The sequence below is a fragment of the Peromyscus eremicus genome, chromosome 17, assembly GCF_949786415.1.
Source record: "Peromyscus eremicus chromosome 17, PerEre_H2_v1, whole genome shotgun sequence".
NCBI classification, from domain to species: domain Eukaryota; kingdom Metazoa; phylum Chordata; class Mammalia; order Rodentia; family Cricetidae; genus Peromyscus; species Peromyscus eremicus.
In genome coordinates, this window is record NC_081433.1 from 19,411,955 (window position 1) to 19,430,383 (window position 18,429).

Here is an 18,429-nt window from a genome sequence, read left to right on the forward strand (position 1 = left end):
GAAACAGGGAAGGTATGGCTGCTTGCTCACATGTCCGTGGACCGGAAAGCCAAGAAGGTGGCATGCCAGGATGCGGCTGGCTTCTCCTTTCCTCCTTTTTCAGTACAGGACTCATTCAGGATGAGTCTTCTCCTCTCAGTTAATGCTGTCTGGGTACACCCTCACAGACAAACCCAAAGTTGTCCTTCATTAATAATGCCTTGAGTGGTTTTTATTAGCCTTTTTATTGTATTTTGTTTTGTTTTGTTTTGTTTTGTTTTTTCGGTTTTTCGAGACAGGGTTTCTCTGTGTAGCTTTGCGCCTTTTCCTGGGACTCACTTGGTAGCCCAGGCTGGCCTCGAACTCACAGAGATCCGCCTGGCTCTGCCTCCCGAGTGCTGGGATTAAAGGCGTGTGCCACCACCTCCCGGCTATTTTGTTTTGTTTTATTTTGTTTTTCGAGACAGGGTTTCTCTGTGTAGCTTTGCACCTTTCCTGGAACTCACTCTGTAGCCCAGGCTGGCCTTGAACTCACAGAGATCCGCCTGCCTCTGCCTCCCGAGTGCTGGGATTAAAGGCGTGCGCCACCACTGCCCAGCTTTATTATATCTTTTATATACAAAAACAATATATTTATTAATTCTTTGAGACTATTGAGCATATACACCACCACCCTCAACTCCTCCCAGAACTACCCTCTCTACCTTCCCATCCCTACTGAATGACAATGAGAACATGGCCGCTCCTAGGTATGGTTGAGGAGAAGGGTTTATTGTAGATATGAGGGCAAGAACATCCAGAGGCATCAGGAAGAGTCCAGACTGAACATGGGCAGCAGAGTAGAATGGGCCATGAGAGGAGAGGGGGTGGGGAGAGCAGGAGAGGCAGAGAAAGAGAGAGAGGAGAAGGAGCCAAGAGGACCAAAAGAGCACATGGGAACCACAAGAACCGGGAGCAAGCCAGGAAACCAAGAGAGCACATAGCCAGAATTATATAGGAATTATATATGAGTTATATAGGAATCAAGAGCAGGGTGAGATGTGCTCAGAGGAGCCACAGGTACTGAGTGAGACTTGTCCCAGGTTTCTGCGGGACCTGACACCTTCCCACCTAATTTGAGTTTACTTCTTTTTATCCCCATCAAGTCCAATTTAGGTTGGCCAACTAATCTTCAAAGTGGGCCCACCCTGGATGTGATTGACCTACCAGGGTCATATCATTAAAGAAAACTGATTCTCCCCCTCCCGGGGGTTATCAAACGCCAATAGCTCCTCAGCTAGTGTGGGATTCATGCCCACCCCACCTCCTCTGTGCTGGTGTTTTCTCTGGCTTCAGCCTGTGTAGGTAGGTCTTGGGCATGCTGTCGCAACTGCTGTAAGTCATATGTGCGACTGTGCTACTGTGACCAGAAAACACTGTTTCCTTGAGGTCATCTTCCACCTATGGTTCTAATAATCTTTATGCTACCTCTTCCTTGAAGATCTCTGACCCTTGGGGGAAGGGATGTAATATGTATGTCCCTTTTAGGGCTCTGCACAGTCCCTTATTCTGTACACATTGACCAGTGAGGGTCTCTATGTTCATTGCCCTCTACTGTAAGGAAAAGCTTCTCTGGTGAGGGTTGAGAGATGCTCTGTTCTATGGGTATAGCAATATGTCAGCAGGAGTCATTTTAATACTATGTACATTTAGCAGAATAATAGTATTGGGTTCTCCCCTGGGGCCTAGGACCAATCTAGCCACAGTCTCTTGGCCCCTTTAACAATGTCAGGTAAAGCCAGGTATGGTGGCATGTGCCTTTATTCCCAGTACTTGGGAGGCACAGGCAAGTAGATCTCTTGAGTTTGAAGCTAGCCTGGTCTACATAGTGAGTTTCAGGACAGCCAGGGATATACAGAAAAACCCTGCTTTGTTGTTGTTGTTGTTGTTTTTTAAGCCAGATAACAGTACCGCCTCATGGAGTGGGCCTTAGATCCAATCAGAAAGTGAATGGTTGCTCCTGTAGCACTTATACCACTATTACACCTTGTCGGGCTAGTCATTGTAGTTTTCAGGGTTCACAGCCGGGTAAGATCAATGATTTCTTTTCTCCTCTGGCAATGAGCATGGAACATTCCAGCACCATGAAAGCTAGCCAGTAGGAACGACACTTACAGTTAAGTACAGCTTGATCGCTCCAGGTACTGGGACCCAAGTGTCCCTCATTGGTCCTGCTTCCATGAGCGGCCATGACCAAGAGAAAAGGGCAGGCAGCCAGCTAGTGCAGGAAGGCGTTGTTTCCACAACATTCTGCTTACACACACAACTAAACAGATAAGCACAGTCGCTATTTTAGCTAGAAGTTAGCAGGGTGAGATAGGGAGAGGGGGTGTCGTTAAAAAAATACAGGCTTCCCCCAGACTGGGTACTTGGTGTGTGTGTGGTCAGGGAGGGTGTTTGGTTTGCTTCAACATATGAGGAACGAGAAGATCAAAAGCAGTTGTTTGGGGAAGCCAGAACTGTCAGGAACGAACAGTGGGGTGGGATGGGGGGGCTGGCAACTGGGGTGAAGGGATTGCCCTCCCTGTTCTGAGATGTCCCCTATCAGAAAAAGGACAGCCTGCAACACCCAAGAACAGGTCTGGAGCTGCTAGATGCTCCAGGTGGGGGGTGGGGGTGTGTGTGGGGGTGTAGAGGTGGCTCACAGAGGTTTGTCCTCCAGGGAGATGATGGTGCTGCCACCTAGTTTTTCTGCCATGGTCCCGCCGTCCTTGACCTCCATACGGCAGTCTGCTTGCCATTCATGCTTGATTTCTGTCAGCGTCTTCCTGATGCCTTCTGTGGAACTGGCATAGACACCATGGCTCTTAAGGGTGCTTCTCAGGGCCCAGATGAACACCAGGCTCTCCTTCTCCTTGTCCGATTGTTTCACAGAAAGCATTATAGCAGCCCTGGTCTGGCAGCATCTTGACAAAGGTGGGGGTCATCTACATTTGCCCCATATCTGCCAGGATTCCCTTGCCTTCCTGCAGGGTGGTGTTTTCCTTGTCCTCTCTCAAGCAGAAGGGCACTGGCTCCTTGAATGTCACTTTCTCTGGCACTGACGACTTAAATACCTTCATGTCGTGGAATGCTTTGATCCCACCGTCAGAGACAGTCCTGCCAGAGGCCCTGTTTCCAGTGAAAGGGAGATGAGAGCACAGAGGAACTGAGGCTCAGCAGCTTTAGCTGGGATCTGACTGAACCCCCCCACCTCCTCTGACCCCCCACCCCCACCAAACCCATCCCCTATTGTGATCAAATTGACCATCACGATGAACACCGCAGAACCCTAACCCCACCCACCAAGGTGGCTCGCATCCTCTTCCTCTGTCCCACCACCTTGAAGCCTCAAGTCTCCCTGGCTGACAGGAACTCTGGCCTCCAGCTGCTTCTCCTTCAGGGCCCTGAGGGAGGGATCTGCTTGCACTGAGGTTGGGAAGAAGGGTGTCTGCCCTCAGCCGGGCCTCTTTACTGTCTGCGGAGAAAAGCCCAGGGACCTAGAACAGATCACAGACTTCCCAGACCTGAAGGAAATTCAGTTTCCTACAGGCTCACCATCTCCATCCTCCAGAAAAGGCCCTTCCTCCATGACCTCATGAGGCTGTGGAGAGGAAGCATCATCTTCCGGGCTTCCTCACACCCACACCAATTCTGCCTTTGCTTTGTCCCCTGGCTCCCTCAAACATGGCTCTTCTGGGTAAGGCTCCATGCTCTTCCTGCCCAGGGGTAGGGGAAGCTTTAGAAGCCCATGCCTGCCTAAGGCCGATTTGTCTTTTCAGTCAGATTACCCATTACTTCCTGAGGCTCTTTTTGGGGCCACCAGGGAAACTGATGGCCTTCTGCTCCATGTTTTTCTCTATACCTCTTCTTCCCCATTTGTCACAATTTCTAACTATAGTCATCCTTGTCCTTCTCCACTGAGTAACTGTTCTCCTACTAAACCATCAAATCCATGAAGGCGGTGACCATAGTTTTGTTTTCACTCACCTAGCAGAGTGGAGAGCCGTGGTGGTTTGAATGGAAATGCAACCCCCCCAAAGGGAGTGGCACCGTTAGGAGGTGTGGCTTTGTTGGAGTAGGTGTGGCCTTGTTGGAGGAAGTGTATTACCGTGGGGGTGGGCTTTGAGGCCTTCTTTGCTCAAGTACAATCACTCTGTGATACTCACTTCACTTCCTGTTGCCTGTGGATCAAGATGTAGGACTCTCAGCTCCTTCTCCAGCACCATGTCTGCCTGCAGGCCACCATGCTGCCCACTATGATGATAATGGACTAAACCTCTGAAACTGTGAGCCAGCCCCAATTAAATGTTATCCTTCATAAGGTTGCCATGGTCGGGGCTAGAGAGATGGCTCAGTGGTTAAGAGCACTGGCTGCTCTTCCAGAGGACCTGAGTTCAATTCCCAGCAACCACATGGTGGATCACAAACCATCTAAAACAAGATCTGGTGCCCTCTTCTGACCTGCAGGGACACATGCAGGCAGAACACCGTATGCATAAGAAAAAAAAAAAGTTTCCATGGTCATCATGTCTCTTCACAGCAATAGAAACCCTAAGTAAGACAAGAGCCAAACTTGATTTGTTCCCCAGAACTCATCCCCCCACCATTTTTTTTTCTTGTTTTGAATGAGTGTGCAAGAAGTGGGGAAGAGAGACAACCTTCCTGTATTACCCAGGCTGGCCTGGAACTCATGATCCTCCTGCCACAGCCTCTCTGATGCTGGAATTATAAAATACACCACACCAACTGGCCTTAGGGAGTTGTTCTTCTTTGTTTATTTGTTCATTTGTTTCCTTGTTTGTTTGCATGTAACCCAGGCTAGCCCTGAACTCCTGCTCCTTCCTTCCGCCACCTTCCAAAGGCTAGGATTAAAGGCAGGTGCAGCCATGCCTGGCTCCCACCTAGTTTGGGTGCCAACCCACGTCCCAGGTGTGCTTCTGACAACGGGCTGTAAATCTGAGTTCCCAACTGGGATTTGATTGATTTGCTGGAGCTGCTCAGAGACCTCAGGAAAACATTGACTGACATTGGCTGATTTGATGAAAAGATGCAGGGGACTGTATCAGGGAAGGGCAAAGAGCTATGTCCTATGTGCTCAACTACTGGGAAGCTTGACAAACCATCCCTTTTGGGTTTTATAATGGCATGGTTATGTCGGCATGATTGATCAATCATTGGCTATTAAGTTAACCTTCCTGTCACTTCCCAGGAGATCAGTGGCTAGGACATAAAGTTCCAACTCACTAATTCTTGTCCTGGTCTATCCTCTAGTCAGTGGCTAGGACATAAAGTTCCAGCCCACTAATCCTTGTCCTGGTCTTTCCTCTAACCAGTGGCTAGGACATAAGGTTCCAGCCCACTAATCCTTGTCCTGGTCTTTCCTCTAACCAGTCCCTTCTAGGAGCTGTCTACCCTCAGTCAACTCATTAGCATACAAAAAGACACTTATTTCAGAGACTCCAAGGATTTTAGAGTCTATGCCAGGAAATGGGAACAAGACCAAATATTTATATCATGGTGTCATTGAGCTCCACTTTCACTACAAACATCTTGGTTCCTTCTCTCCCTCCCTCCCTCCTTCTCTCTGTCCCTCCCTCCCTCCCTGTCCCTCTCCCCCTCATCCTGTCCTCCTCCTCCTCCTCTCCCCCCCCCCCGTGTGTGTGTGTGTGTGTGTGTGTGTGTGTGTGTGTGTGTGTGAGAGAGAGAGAGAGAGAGAGAGAGAGAGAGGGTCTTTGGTAGCCTTGGTTGTCCTGGTACTCTGTGTAGACCAGGTTGGCCTTGAACTCACAGAGATGCATGCCTGGCTTGGCTCCAATCTCTCTCAACCTCATTCAGCACCTTCTGTGTCTAAGACTCTCATCTCTCAGATGGACTGTTGTTCGGCTTTCCTGACTGTCTCCTGTGAGTCCCACTTCTTCCTCTCCTGTTGGTTCCCCAAGAGAGGGTCAATTTAAGTCTACTTCCGAGCCCAGAGTGGAGGTGGTACATGAATGTAATTCCATCACGGGAGACGTTGGAGTGGAGCCAGGGAATGGCTCAGTGGGTAGACGTGCTCACCACCCAGAATAAACCTGGAGTAAACAGAGAACCTACTTCCAAAGGTTCTTCTCTGACCTCCATGCACACACGCTCTGGAACACACATCTCTCCCCCACATGAACATAACTTTAACAGTAGAAATGGAGCAGAAGGGTCCTGAGTAGGAGGCCAGCCTGAGCTGCACAGTAAGATCGACCATAGAGAAAGCTTGTCTCAAGATAAACAGGGCTGGGGACATAGCTTGGTGGTAGAGGACCTGCCTAGAATGTAGGATGCCCTGGGATGTCGTTCAATCCCTAATACTGTTCTCTCTCTCTCTCTCTCTCTCTCTCTCTCTCTCTCTCTCTCTCTCTCCCTCACCATACATACATTCCTCTTTCTCCACTTTTCTAGTCCTCTCTTCTCATGCAGAATAGAGTCTAAAGTCTTTTCCTTATCTGTATGTGTCCCCAAAGTCACCGTGACCAGCTCTCACTTCTCTCCTTGCTCTTCCTGCTTCTCTCTGTCTTGCGCCCTCCATCCACACTGACCCCCACTCTTCCTTGAACACACCATATCTGTCCCCCTAGATCCGTCCAGCCTGCTCCTGCATTTCTTCAGAACTCAGCTGGAGGGCACTTTTCCAGACGGGCCTTCCCCATCTTTGCCATCCCTTACCCTGCTTGATTTTATTCCATTTGTCTCTTCTTCAGCTAGATCGTGCATGTCTAGTTGGTTGTTGGCATGTTGTCTCTCTCTCTCTCTCTCTCTCTCTCTCTCTCTCTCTCTCTCTCTCTCCTCTGTAATATCACCTGCATGAAACTCGACATTCTTTGATTCATTGCTGTGTCTTCAGTACCTACTGAAGTATCTGGTACACCGTAGATGCTTAATCAATATTGTTTAAATGCATGATGATAGCCTCAGTAATGCTTTGTTGATCATATAAAAGAAGTTTCTATGATTATTTGTTGGACATTAAGATAGTCTGAAGTAGCCAGGTGGTGGTGGTGCACGCCTTTAATTCCAGCATTTGGGAGGCAGAGGTAGGTGAATCCCTGAGTTTGAGGCCAGCCTGGTCTACAGAGTGAGTTTCAGGACAGTCAGGGCTACACAGAGAAACTGTTTTAAAAACAGTAACAACAAAGATAGTCTGAAAGACATAGAAATGAATGAAAGAGCCCTAGGCTGGACACTAGTTGTGTGACACTATTCCTGGGGAGACATGAACAAAAGTCTACATACCTCAAACAGGGAACTGACAACAGACCGAAGTACGGAAACCACCAAAGTCCAACTTGGGAAGCCAATGAATTCTATAGAGGTTATTTACAGGAGTAGGGGTCACTTACAGGAGCAGAAATGACTCAAAGACAGCTGCATCACAAAAGCCCACCCAACCATGGGTGCAGCTTACCAGGAGCACACTGCACAGCCTGCAGGCAACTCAGCAGGTGCAGTGGTGCTCAACCTGTGGGTCAAGATCCCTTTGGGGGTCAAAAGACCTTTTAACGGGAGTCACATATCAGATATTTACATTACAATTCATAAGTAGCAAAGTTACAGAGATGAAGTAGCAATGAAATGATTTTATGGTTGGGGAGTCACCACAACATAAGGGACTAAAAGGCCACAGCATTAGGAAGGTTGAGAATCATTGATTAGAGAGTGTCCTTTGCAGGTAGCTCAGTTGGTCTGAGAGAGTGTCTCTGAGAGTGCATACATATACATGCACTTGGGGAGGGTGGGGCCTAGTGAATCTGATCAGTTTCAGGAACTTCCGGAAGCTATCTTGAGCTATTTATTTCCTGAGCTTAGTAAGTTTCCTTGCAGGATGGAGTGTTTCACCTCTGCTTAAAACATCCTGTTGTTTCACCTCCCTGTAAACACCCTGTGTCTTAATGAGGTCCCCCCCTTGAGTGGAAGGTTTAATCTCTGAGGAAACAGTTACACAACAGGTAGTTTCGTTGTGAGATATCTAGTTAACATGCTCAAGGCCCTAGATTTCATCCCCAGAAGCAGCAACCACAAAAGGAGCACAATTCAAAAGGAACACCTAAATAGCTAAAATGCTTGGAATATCAACTAAGCTACCACTATGGTTCTGCATCCCTGTGAACCCAGCACTCAAGAGCTAGAAACAGGAGGGCAGCTGTAAGATTGAGGCAGCGTGGTCTGCATAGCAAGACCTTGTCTCAAAACAAACAAACACCCACTTGAGAAATTCCAAGCATTTTAGAATCTCTGTTAGGAACCAGGAACTAACTATGCCAGGCATGCCTGTACCTCGCCATACCTGTAACGCCAGGCATCCCAGCAGTGGAAGGAACTCCAGTGTGAGGCCAACTTGAGCTAACAGTGAATTTGATTTGACACCAGCCTACCTTACATAGTGAGATCATGTCACACACACACACATAAAGGCCAAATCAGATGTAGCCTCTCACACCAACACAGTGCTTACCATCATCACATTTCCTCAGAATAAATACACTTGTTAAGTCAACTCTATAGGTGACCAGGCTGGGAATGTAGCTCAGGGGAATTATGTTTACCTCACAGGTACAAGGGCCTGGGTTTGACACAAAGGAAATTTGTTGTTTGTGGAAGCTGTTGGATTGGACTGAACTCCTGCACTAGGTCCAATAGAACACAACAAAATGGACTCACCCATGTTCCATGTCCGCAAGCTAAATTACGCTGTTTTATATAACCTTCTGAGAAGGCGAGAGCTAGAGGCAACAGCCCAGTCCTGGGCAGGCCAGCTTGCGTACATTTTCACACACACTGGCCTCTCTCTCCCCGTCACCTCTCCTGCTGAACCTCACACTCCCAAGTAGTCGCCCCCATTCTACCCTCACATTGTTTTGTTTTATTTATTTATTATTATTGTGTGTAAACGTGTGCAAATGTGTGGTGTGTGTGAGTGTGTCACGACACACATATGGAGGTCAGAAGATACCTTCCCCAGTCTCTGATTTTTACTGTGGATCGAACTCACGTGTCAGGCTTGTACAGCAAGGACTTTTACCCACTGAGCCTTCTTGTCAGCCCCTTTATGTCTATTTTTTTAAAACTTGATTCCATATCTGAGAGAAAGCATGCTGTATTTGTCTTTCTAAGCCCGACTTATTTTACTTTATAGGACATCCTCCAACTCCTTCTACTTTTCTGCAAATGACTTATATTTGTTCTTTAGGATTGAATATGTAAATGTATACCGCATTTTCTTGTCTTAAATTTTGAAAATTTTTTTTGAGATTATAATATAATTACAGCATTTCCCCTTTCTCTTTCCTCTTTCCAAATCCTCCCATATACCACCATCCCTTGCTCTCTTTCAAATTCAAGGTGTCCTTTTCCTTTCATTGCCGTTACATATGTGTGTATGCGTACGTGTGTGTGCGCGCGCATGTGTGTGTTCCTAGATACATGAATACAACCTGCTCAGTCTGTATGATGTCACTCATGTTTTCAGGTCTGACCATGTGGTATTGGATAACCAATTGCTGTGCTCTTTCCCAAGGAAGACCCTTTCGGCTATTTAGGCATTCCTTAGCTGCCTTTGTACTTTGTCTAGGGTTGAGGCCTCACGGGCTTCCTCCTTTCACGTTAACATGTCTACTGGTGACATTCTTGTTCAGGTCAAGTTTAGGCAGCCATGTTGGTGAAATTTCATGGGTGCAACTTCTGACATTTCGAGGAGACACAGTCTAGCAAGGAAACTCCCTATTCCTCTGGCTCTTATAATCTTTTTGCCTCCTACCATGCACTAATCTATTGGGAGGCACCTACTCTGATCCATAGTATAGCTATTGTGACGAGTGCTGCTATAAGCATGGGTGGACAGATAGCTTTAGTCTTGCTGCCTTGATGCTTTTTGCTGTGTATACAGAGTGGTCTAACTGAACTGTGTGCTGGTTCTGGTTTTACTTTTAAAACAAACAAACCTCCACACTGATTTGCATCGGTCTACACTCTCACACATGGTGCTTGAATTTCCCTGCCCCATCTTCACCTCTCTCTCTCTCTCTCTCTCTCTCTCTCTCTCTCTCTCTCTCTCTCAAATTCTCTCTCCCTCTTTCTCTCTATCTGCAGGGTCTTACTATGTACCTCTGGCTGGCCTGGAACTCATATGTAGACCAGTCTGGTTTCATATTCTCAAAGATCCGTCTGCCTCTGCCTCTGCCTCTCAAGTGCTAGGGATAATAGCATGTACCACTCCTGTCTCTCATTCCTTTCTAAAAACAAGGTCTCATGTAGCCCACATACCTGCAAACTCTCTGTCTAGCCAAGGATGATTTTGAACTCTTGACCCTTAATCCTCCTACCTCTGCTTCCAGAGTACTGGGATTACAGGTGTAAACCACCAAGCTTGCATTATGGAGTGCTAGGGATTGAGCACAGGGTCTCATGCATGCTAGGTTATCAGTCTACCAACTAAGCTACATCCCTAGCCCTGTTGCTTCTTTCTTGATGGTAGCCATTCTGACTGAAGTTAAGGAGAGGGATTTTCTTCTTGCTTTTGTTTTTGAAACACTATATAGCTCAGGCTGGTCTCGGAAAACCCAGGATGCCTCTTCCCAAATTGCTTGTGTATGTCATGATGCTCAACCTCAACTCAGTGTAGTTTTAATTTGCATTCCATTGATGACTAAGATGTTGGACATTTTCCCATCCATTTAATGACCATTTGCACCTTTTAAGAGCACTGTCCAGTTTTTTGTCTTCTTTGTTCATTGGATTATTTGATCTTCTGATTTGTGTGTTTAATTTTTTGAGTTCTTCATATATGCTGGATGTTAATCCCTTTTTCAGATAAATAGCATGCAGAAATTTTCCTCCAGTGTGTAGGCTGTCTCTTCATTCTGGTAATTGTTTCCTTTGCTGTGCAAAGCTTTATAATATGATACAGTTCCATCTGTCAATTCTTATGATCTCCTGACTTGTTAGGGTCCTACTCAGAAAGTCCTTGTTCATGCTTAGAACTTTTTAAAAAAGAGTTATTGTTAGCCAGGCAGTGGTGGTGCATGCCTTTAATCCCAGCACTAGGGAGGCAGAGGCAGGCAGATCTCTGAGTTCTGTGAAGCCAACCTGCTCTACAGAGTGAGTTCCAGGACAGCCAAGGTTACACAGAGAAACCCTGTCTTGGAAAACCAAAACAACAACAACAACAACAAAAGAGTTATTGTTATTAGGGGTGTGTGTGTGTGTGTGTGTGTGTGTGTGTGTGTGTGTGTGTGCCATAGTTGGCCAGAAAAGAATGTCACATCCCTCAGAGTGGGCATTACAGGTGGTTGTGAGCTGCCCAATAGGAGTGCTGAGAACCAAACTCTAATTCTGCAAGAGCCAGTACTCTTAATGCCTGAGCCATCTTCTAGACCATCACGCTTATATCTTGAAGTGTTTCCTTCTGAAAGTGTCAAAGTTTTGCACCTTTTAATTGGGTCTTGTATCCAAAAGTCTTTGCTCCATTCCGAGTTTATTTTTGCATAGGGTGAGAGATAGGATCTGGTTTCACATCTCTGCACATAGTATCCAGTTCTCCATATCTCTGCACATAGTATCCAGTTCTCCATATCTCTGCACATAGTATCCAGTTCTCCATATCTCTGCACATAGTATCCAGTTCTCCATATCTCTGCACATAGTATCCAGTTCTCCATATCTCTGCACATAGTATCCAGTTCTCCATATCTCTGCACATAGTATCCAGTTCTCCATATCTCTGCACATAGTATCCAGTTCTCCATATCTCTGCACATAGCATCCAGTTCTCCATATCTCTGCACATAGCATCCAGTTCTCCATATCTCTGCACATAGTATCCAGTTCTCCATATCTCTGCACATAGTATCCAGTTCTCCATATCTCTGCACATAGTATCCAGTTCTCCATATCTCTGCACATAGTATCCAGTTCTCCATATCTCTGCACATAGTATCCAGTTCTCCATATCTCTGCACATAGTATCCAGTTCTCCATATCTCTGCACATAGTATCCAGTTCTCCATATCTCTGCACATAGTATCCAGTTCTCCATATCTCTGCACATAGTATCCAGTTCTCCATATCTCTGCACATAGTATCCAGTTCTCCATATCTCTGCACATAGTATCCAGTTCTCCATATCTCTGCACATAGTATCCAGTTCTCCATATCTCTGCACATAGTATCCAGTTCTCCATATCTCTGCACATAGTATCCAGTTCTCCATATCTCTGCACATAGTATCCAGTTCTCCATATCTCTGCACATAGTATCCAGTTCTCCATATCTCTGCACATAGTATCCAGTTCTCCATATCTCTGCACATAGCATTCAGTTCTCCATATCTCTGCACATAGTATCCAGTTCTCCATATCTCTGCACATAGCATCCAGTTCTCCATATCTCTGCACATAGTATCCAGTTCTCCATATCTCTGCACATAGTATCCAGTTCTCCATATCTCTGCACATAGTATCCAGTTCTCCATATCTCTGCACATAGTATCCAGTTTTCCTAGCATCACTTCTTGAAGCTTAAGCTTTTTCCCAGTCTTCATGTTTGGCTCCTTTGGCTCAATTCAAATGGGTGTTGGCACATGGGTTTGTTTCTGGTTTTTGTTGTTTTATTCTAACCCATTAGTCTATGTTTGTTTTGGGGTCAGGGAAGATAACTTTGAAAGCACCAATCACTCTTCTTTCCTGCTTCTGCTTTTCTCAGCCCTTTTTGGTCTGTAAAATCAGCATCCTCTGCTTGGCTCATCGACACACTCATTTTATAGACTGAAGTATGGCCTGATTCAAGAACAATAAACACACATAAAAGAGAGCAGGAGTTTAAAAAAAATAGAATGAGGAACAAAAGCCAATTAAACTCCTTAAATTAAATATGTTGTAATTACATTGCTTTTTTCAACTGTTTGCTTTGAGACAGCATCTCTTATATCCCAGGATGGCCACCTATCCAAGGGTGACCTTGATCGCCTGATCCTCCTGCCTCTATCTCTGGAGTATTGGAATTACAGTTTATAACGCGGTTTTGTAGATCCAACCCAAGGCTTTGTGCATGCTAAGCAAGCACTCTACCACCTGACCTACAGCCCCAGCCTAATTATGGCCTCTGACATTTCATTTTGTCCTCATTTACAGAGGGGAAAGTATAACAGACTCCAGCTTCAGCCTCAGCCTTCATGGTGTGGTCCCCCTGCATTAGAAGGTCGAGAACCACTACTCTAAAGCCTTTCGGAAATAGGACTGGGCACATCACCCCCGTGCCTCACTGTGGATCAGGGCTAATCAGAAGCAGTGGTCCAATGCCACATTACAGATCAAGCCAATGGCCTGCCAATAACTCCCCTGTGGTCTTGCCAGGATCCTGCCTCTGAAAGACAACAAAATGCAGAAGGGGTCTAGAAAACCCTACAGAGAAAATGTGACGACAGTATTCTTTCTCTGTCTCTCTGTCTTTGTCTCTGTCTCTCTCTATCTCTATCTCTATCTCTATCTCTATCTCTATCTCTATCTCTATCTCTATCTCTATCTCTCCTCTCTTCCTTCATAGTCCTGGCTGTCCTGGAACTCACTCTGTAGACCAAGCTGGCTTTGAATTCAAAAAACCCTCCTGCCTCTGCCTCCAAGTGCCGGGATTAAAGGCAAGCACCACTTCTCTTGGCTGAAGGTATTTTTCTCAAGTGAAGTTTCTCTTCCCATATGAGTCTAACTTGTGTCAAGTTGACAAAACAAACTAACCAGGACAATGTATATATAATACCCTCTTCTGGGCCCCACAGTCATACCCCCCCCCCACACACACACACGTGTCACGCAGACACACGCATCCACACAGATAGATAGGTAGGTAAGTAGGTAAGAGAGCGTAGGTAGATGATGGATAGATAGGTAGATGATGGATAGATAGATAGATAGATAGATAGATAGATAGATAGATAGATAGTAGGTAGGTAGGTAGATAAACCTCCCTCTGCTGTGAGAACTAAAGAACTAAATCTTATTTCCTCTTCTTCCTTCGAGACAAGCTCCTAGTACATACTCTGGGCTGGGCTCTAACTCAAAGTCCTCCTGTCTGGATCTTCCAAGTGCTGGGATTACAGTCATGTACTACCATACTACACTCAGAACTTTTAGATATAGTGTTTGTACATGGGTATGCAGAACAGAGCAACAATTTAGTTTATGTATTCAATATGTAATTCTCAAATTAGTATAATAAGCAGTTCCCAAGCTGGGTATGAGACATGCCTATTATCTCAGCACATAGGAGATGGAGGCAGGGGGATCAGGCATCTGAGGTCATTTGAGGCCAGCCTGGGCTACATAAGATCCTGTTTCAGAAAACTAAAAGTGCTTCTGTTCTCCTTAGACATTAATGTTAATAATTCCTATGTACTGGTACTTCTACAGCTATTCTGAAATACGTCACATAGGCTGAGCACGTAGCTCAATGGAAGAGTTCTACCCATCATATACAGGCCTTGGGTTTGATCCCCAGCACCGCAAAGGAAGAAAAGACAGAACTATACCATAGACTATTAGAAGCAACAGTTATCCTGCTGTGCTCCAGAAAACCAGAACCAAGGTGCCTATCATTGGATAAATATGATACACACACACACACACACACACACACACACACACACACACACTGGAATATTAATTGGCCTTAAAGAAAAAAAAAGCAAAATTATATCGATTGCAGCAGCATGGTCATTATGTTAGTGAAACAAGCCAGGCATGGAAGTTAGTAAGTCCCACCAACTCCTTTTACGAGTAAGGCAGGAGGTGGGCATGGCGACATATGCCTGTAATACAAGCCCTCATGATGTAGAGGCTGGAGGATTTTGAGTTTTCAAGGCCAGCCTAGGCTACATATAGAGTACTAGTCTAGTGAGCGCTATACAACAAGAGACTACCAAAAAGGAAAAAGAGGAGGAGGAGGAGGAGGAAGGAGAGGAGAAAGAAAGAAAGTGGGCGGGGCAGTATGCTAGTGTTTGTGAACTCCCTGACATTTATGGAAAACTCACTTTACTAGAAACGGGTTGGGTATCTTCTGCTCTTGGTAAGCCCCTCTACCCTGTTATCTTGTACTTAATCCCAACTTTCGCTGCAAGGTCTCTCAAGTATAGTTAAGGAGAAGGGTGTGATTCAGTGGTAGAGCACTTTTATAAAATTCATAAGGCCCTGGGTTCAACGTGTGTGTGTGTGTGTGTGTGTGTGTGTGTGTGTGTGTGTGTAAATTTGGACAAAAATCTGTTAAGGAAGTCTCTTGTCCCACAAAACATCTGAGGCTGACTAGAATACAAATAGTATTGTCATGCTGTTGAGAGGAGATTCACCATGGTAAGCATTTAGCATTAATGTATATAAACACATATACATTGAATACATAAGTGCATGCATATATATGGATTATTTATATAATTTTATTATATATAGTTATATAGATATATAATTTTTATTTGTTTACATTCCTTGAGATAGGAATTTAGATATCCCAGGCTGGTCTCAAACTTGATACATAGCCAACATCAGTCAAGGCCAATTCTTAATCCTCCTGCCAATTTATTTAATTGGTCGGGCTCCTTAACTAGATTGCCTGAGAATGGGAATGAAATGTGAGTTTCTGTTCTCTTTCAAAAAACTAAGCCTCTAAACAAGACATTTGGAGGGGGGCAGGTAGGGATGTGACTCAGTTGATACAGTGCTTGCTTGCCTCGCATGCATGGAGCCCTGGGTACTGTCTATCCGTAGAACCGCATAACTGGGCGAAGACGCATCTTCCTGTAATCCCAGCACCTGGGAGATATGGCTAGCAGGACCGGGAGTTCAAAATCATCCTTGGCTGTGCAGTGAGTTTCAGGCCAACCTGGGCTGCAGGAGCCCCTGGTTGGGTTGGGTTGTTTTCCTTTTAGGACAATCACAGAATGTGGACCATTAACTCCTGGGTTCAGGTGAGTATCATGCCTCAGCCTCCCAAGTAGTGGGATGATAGATGAGTACCAGGTAGCAGTCTTCTAACACACACACACACACACACACACACACACACACACACGCACACGCACACGCACACGCACACACCCCAAACCTGTCCCTGAGCACAGGCAGGAGAATGCAACTTATGGGGAGAAGCATTGAATGGCTCAGGGAGCACTTAGGGTTTCAAAGGGAAGTGCCCACTCCTGCTCTTCAAGATTTGGCTTTCTTCCTCTATATATACAAATGGGGGTGCACCCCACACCCTGTGCATTGTGCAGAAGTCAAAATGATGCCCATCAGGGTGGGAGTGCTGTGGAAATGTCCCCCCACTGGGCATCTCATGCCTACCACAATGTACCTCCCCTCTATAGCCTCCAATGTCATCGGTAATTTGTGAGCCCCAGAGGGTTCATGGGACAAGAGACTTCCTCCTGAGACTTTGTCTTTCAGCAAAGAGAAGCCACAGAGAAGCTGTGACAGGGTCAGAGGCCCCACAGCTCTTCTCTGTGGTATCTCTGACCCACAGGGGTTAGAAGATAGGCAGTGTGGTATACGTGCCTGGTCTCTGCCCATCTCTGGCCCCTTTCCTGAGGAATGCAGTCTCCATTAGGCCGGGCCCGAGGCTCCTGCTGGGAGCGTCCATTCCACTTCTCATTTCCTCCATTTGCAATCACTATTTATTTATCTTTGGAAGTTGAAGGAAACAGAGCCTGCCACAGGGATTGACCAGGGAATCCAGCGAGGGAAAGCTGAGAAAGCAAGCTAATGTGTCCACTGCCGTCAGGCCAGGGAGAGAAGCTGCTTCCCTGCAAAGGAGATGCTCAGAGACTTGGCTCACAGACCACCGTGGCAGAAAAGGCACTGGACACCCCAGCAGGTCCAAAGTGGGGTCACTCTGCTGGTACAGGAGGGTGGGGAGCAGTTCCGCCCCAGCCCTGAAGATGCTACCCAGCAGTGAAGAGACAAAAAGGTCATCTTGTGGGGGGAAACTGAGAAGGTGGCACCCGGGTCCTCTGACCCCGGCCTTCTTTTCCGTTGGCACTGCAGCACATCTGTCACCAGCTGTTGGTTGTTGTTCCTGTTGCTTTTTGAGGCAGTGTCCACCGGGCACTTTCATTCCCCTGCCCAATTGTCAGAGTCAGATCCTACCCGCGACTGGACGCTTCCTCCCCTCATGCCACAGTCTACACTCATAGACAATGAGACGAGCAGGACCCAATAGATAACACTCCCCTCGGTGTTATGTGCTGTGTCCAAAGTCAAACAGCTAATAAAAGGCATCGCTGGGCCTCCAAACCTAGACGGGGATGCCCTGACTCCTGGTACAGGGCTCTGCCCACACCCTATTACAGGTCCCTGGGCCTTCTCTTATTTTTCCCCTTTCATTTACTGCCCCCCACCCCCCAAACACACACACACACACACACACACACACACACACACACACACACCATACCACACCAACCTTCGCTAACAGGGGGCTAACTCTGGCGGCATCTGCCTTAGCCTTTGACCTCTCCTTGGCCTAATGACATGCACCTCCTGCTGGGCAAGGTCACTGCTCACAGGGTAAGGTCTACGGCCTCCTTGTCTCGGACTTGCGTCCTCCTGCTGTGGCCTCGGTCAAAATTTGGGGGTGGGAACAGTACTGTGAGAGTCAGCTTTAGATCGGCCCATCGTGTCAGGGGCCAAGAACGACCTTAATTCTGAGCAAAGCTCAACCCTCTAACATAAAGCACCCAGACAACCGAGACCAAGCCCGAACTTCAGCAAAAGTCCTAATAGGAACAAGGGTGTAGGCGGATGAGAGGGTTTTGTTAAAAAAGTAATGGTTGCCTTGGAGGTCTGAGCTGGGTTGTGGCGAGAAAGGGTCCTGGCCCGTAGAAAGAGTCGGGATGGAAAAATAGTCTTGGTGCAGGGAGAATGGGAGAGGATGGCTGTCCAAGCCGGCTTCCAGGCTTGCACTTGAAGGAGGGCAGCCGCCTAGCTGCGCATCGGGCGGCGCTAGGGCCTCGCAGAGTGACGAGGCGGTGAGGGAGGCGGGCGGGGGCTGGCGGCTGGAGCGGCGCGGCGCCGAGCTGCCCCCATCCATGGCACGGAGCTGCGGCGACAGCAGCGGCCGGAGCCAGGCGCGATCCGCTAGGTCTCAGCCGCGCGCACAGCGAGCCGGCGACGCGCAGGGGCCGGGCTCCCGTCGGCTCGGAGCGCTGCGCTGAGACTCGGGCCGCTCCGCCGGGGGCCACCCGCGCTGCGCTGTCAGTGGCGCCCGCGTCCCGCCGGGCCCCGGTGCTCGTAAGCCATGCCCCCGGGGCGCCGCAGCGGGGACCCCGAGGCTTGCCTCCGCCCAGGGCCCCCCGCCCCGCCCTCGGGCGCCCGGGGCTCCCGCTGAGCACGCCTCCAGCACGCCCGGGTCCCTCCGGCCGGCGCG

At 47.4% G+C, this 18,429-nt stretch overlaps 1 pseudogene; it reads right to left on the reverse strand.

Annotated features, from left to right (window-relative positions):
- Positions 1-2,659: 2,659 nt before the first annotated feature.
- LOC131894699 (cofilin-1-like) lies at positions 2,660-18,093 on the reverse strand (annotated as a pseudogene).
- Between the last annotated feature and the right edge of the window lie 336 nt (positions 18,094-18,429).